The sequence below is a fragment of the Carassius carassius genome, chromosome 36 (assembly GCF_963082965.1).
Source record: "Carassius carassius chromosome 36, fCarCar2.1, whole genome shotgun sequence".
NCBI lineage: Eukaryota > Metazoa > Chordata > Actinopteri > Cypriniformes > Cyprinidae > Carassius > Carassius carassius.
The window spans coordinates 6,138,046-6,142,343 of NC_081790.1; positions in this window are offsets into that span (position 1 = coordinate 6,138,046).

Consider the following 4,298-nt stretch of genomic DNA (forward strand, 5'->3'; position numbering starts at 1 on the left):
ACTGTTCTCTGCAGAAACTGCAGCATGAATGTGAAGGTTTCTCTAACATCAACATGCAGATCCAGTCATTCACTGCAGTGAAACCTCAGCCAATGACTCACACTTTATTAATCGCTTCTGATGGATGGTTTGCTTAGAGTGAAGACCACTTGCTTTCATTACAATGGACAGAGAAATATATGTCTGCCAACATATAAGGGAAGACGTGGCCTGGTGGTTAGAGAATCAGACTCCCAATCGAAGGGTTGTGGGTTTGAGTCCCGGGCCGGCAGGAATTGTGGGTGGGGGGAGTGCATGTACAGTTCTCTCACCACCCTCAATACCACGACTGAGGTGCCCTTGAGCAAGGCACCGAACCCCCAACTGCTCCCCGGGCGCCGCAGCATAAAAAATGGCTGCCCACTGCTCCGGGTGTGTGTTCACAGTGTGTGTGTGTGTTCACTGCTCTGTGTGTGTGCGCACTTTGGATGGGTTAAATGCAGAGCACAAATTCTGAGTATGGGTCACCATACTTGGCCGAATGTCACTTCACTTCTATTTTTTTATTACTTCACTTCATCTATCAATGAAAAACTGAAAGGTCCCAGCAATTATGTACAGAAATTTCTGTCAATGCTTGGCTATGTTCCCTGGCACACGGATGAAGAAAACATCCTGTGCAATCTTCCATAACAGACATCTCAATCAGATATAATGGACTACTTGACAATCCTGCAAACCCTATGCCAATGGGCATTTATGTCTCGCAGGCGTACTTTGTAATTTCAGTATCATCAGAAGTTGAACATGACCTGTTTTTCCCACACAAGAAAAACTGATGAAGCCGATTACCTAATGTTTTGTGGCTAACCTGGGCATTATATGACAAATCTAAGCTTGCCAGGACAAGAATATATGTGATTTGCAGATAGGATATTTTCATGCTGCTCCTTATTTTGACCTCTTTTTAGTCCTCTTACAATTTGGTGCACATTCATTGATATCTTTTCCAACTTTCTGAGTAAAATAATAATTGGATCTTCAAAACGTCATGCTTCATTCAATGCTGCTTGTCATTTCTTTGTGATTGACTGTGAAATTGTAAAAATCAATCAATTTCTGGATGAAAATAATTTTTTTCCCTGTGTATAAATATTTCAACTTTATCTTTAAATATCTTGCTTAACAAGATCTTCATCCTATGCAACACATATTTATGAACTAGAAAGAGCTGTAATTTTAGATCTCTCTTCTGTATCTGTTAGCTGAGTGTAGCATCTGCTCACAACTAACACTCTTTGCTTGCTAAGCATGTTTATTCTGCACATGGGAATGTGACAGCGCTGAGCACACAGAGCTGGCCTTAGTGTTTGACACAGCTTTGTTTGACCCTTTTATTACTGGCAACAACTTTTTCTAGCTCAAGAGCTGTGTTATGAGGGGGAAAAAAGTTCTGGCCACCTAGGCAACAATTTTAGGCATTATAAGTTTTATATCCAGCATTATATGCTGGACCACTGTTCCAAATAAATAATGAGATACTGTATGTAATTTTGTCATTTCTAAGGTAGCATCTCATGAATCTTTGTAGAATCCAGAATGCACTGCAAAGATATCAATGAGAATGTTTAGCCAAGATGGTGAATGGATGCAAAATGGAAATTTAATTAGGTTCTAAAAACTATTAATAAAAGATCAATTGTAGCTACCCAATATTTATTTATGTTAATGAATAAATAAATATAATTCTTGCATTGCTATTGAACGCTGAAAGTCCTTTACAAAATATTATATAAAATATTTATATGAATTTTCAAAATCAAGAAAATACACAAAACATTGATTATTAAACGAGCATAAAGATGGAGAAGTTGCATTAATCTAGCATTTTCAGTCGCCCCAAAGGGCAGTAAATCCTTCGTGTGGTCATGCATTCTTTATATCAGCCAGTTCTTTGTGTGTCTTTGAGTGAGTGAACTAAAACGGGCATATTGCAGGCTTTACCCCAGCCATCTGTCTGGCTATCTTGCTGTCTGCCTGTCTGTGCTTCAGTCTGACAGCTGCTGGTCACTTCTGTCTACGGCTCCTGACAGCTAATGCTGTCTGCTAATGCTGATTGCCACTTTCAGCCCAACTGACCATGAAACACAATGCCCCTTTACCAGACCAGAGCATTAGAGATACTGATGTATGAAAAGACATACAGACAGAATTATGTATTTTAGTCATATTATGACCTTGAGAGTCAGGTTACGTACCAAGATTTTTGCACAGAAAATGAAAGGAAGGAAATTCATATCTTTTATGAATTAAGCAATTCCAGAATACATTGTAAACGAGCTTAGTAAGAAAAAAACTTCTTCTACAATGGAAGACAAATGTCATTTAATTCATCAGGATGCTGTATATTATAGTTTGATTAAAAAATAAAAGCTTTAAATGTTTTAAACTTCTAAACGAAAAAACTTCTAAAAATGAGGATTGAGGCATTGAGGCATATATCAACGTGATGTTCTGGAGAAAACCTGCCAAAATCACAGTAGGGTGTGAGAGACGTCTTTCTGGCAGAGTGCATATACACAGTCAGGTAAAGGTCAGGGTTCGACTGTCACTGCTGTTTGATTGACACATGTGGCATGTGAACTGCGCGAGTATGATTCCATTAGGGCTTTATGTTTCCTCTCATCTTTAGATGATTTAGAAGAATTAGCAAGTAGAAATGGTTCCAGTTCCTATTTCTGTTCTCAACTCATCTACACAGTTTCATTACAGTCATTTCAAAGATCAAAAGGGAAAAGGCAAACAACAATCTCTTATGACATCATACTCACTTAATTCATATGGAAATGCCATAAGGGCTTTCTGTTTCCTTTGAACGTAAGATGTTTCAGAAAAATTAGCAAAAGTAGAAATGGTTCCACTTCCTAGTTTTAATCTTAACTCTTCAACTTGAAAGCATCAACAAACCATCCACTGATCATGATGGAATAGACATAAAAATTATACAAAAAGTAATAGAGGGGATTGCCAAACCACTAAAGAACATCTGTAATTTATCATTTTTAACCGGCAAATTTCCAACAAAAATGAAAATAGCAAAAGTCACCCCTCTATACAAAACTGGAAATATACACCATTTCACAAATTACAGGCCTGTCTCTCTATTATCACAATTTTCAAAAATGTTAGAAAAACTATTTAACAACAGATTAGAAAAATTCATAGATAAAAATAACCTACTCTCTGACAGTCAATATGGATTTAGAAAAAAAAACTCAACATCATTAGCACTAACAGAACTCATTGAAGAAATCACAAATGCCACAGACAAAAATAACTATGCAGTTGGAGTATTCATTGATCTAAAAAAAGCATGAAATATTAATCAGTAAATTGGAACGAATTGGGATTAGGGGGGTAGTTTTAAACTGGGTAAGTAGTTATCTAAGAGACAGACAGCAATTTGTGAAGATAGGAGAGTATTCATCTGAATGTTTGAGCATGGTTTGTGGTGTTCCACAGGGGTCAGTGTTGGGACCAAAGTTATTTTTATTATACATTAATGATATTTGTAAAGTATCTGAAGTATTGAATTTTGTATTATTTGCAGATGATACAAACATATTTGGTTCTGGGGACAGCTTACAGCAACTCTTGGAATTAATCACTTCAGAATTTAAGAAAATAAAACAATGGTTGGACATTAATAGGTTATCACTAAATTTGAGTAAAACTACATTTATGGTATTTGGAAATTGTAAGTCAAATCATCAAGCACAGATACAGATAGAGGGTGTTAACTTAGAAAGAGTACATGAAAATAAATTTCTTGGAGTGATCATAGATGAAAAGATCTGCTGGAAGCCTCACATAAAATACATCAAAAACAAACTGTCCAGAAGCATTGCAGTTCTAGCAAGAGCTAAGCATATATTGGATCTTAAATCTCTTCGCATCTTGTACTGCTCATTATTGTTACCTTATTTGAATTACTGTGTAGAGGTTTGGGGAAGCACTTACAAACATTCACTACAGCCGCTAGTTATAATGCAAAAAAGAGCAATGAGAATTATTCATAATGTCGGATTTCGGGAACACACAAATTCATTATTTTTGCAGTCTAGATTAATAAAATACCATGATCAAATTGAATATCAAATTGCAGTATTCATGTTTAAAGTAAGAAATAGGTTATTGCCAGGGAATATACAAAAGATGTTCTCAGAGAGGGAGGGAGGGTACAACTTAAGGGGAAGGGGAAATTTTAAGATTAATAGATTTAGAACAACAAGGAAAAGATTATGTTTATCAATTTGCGG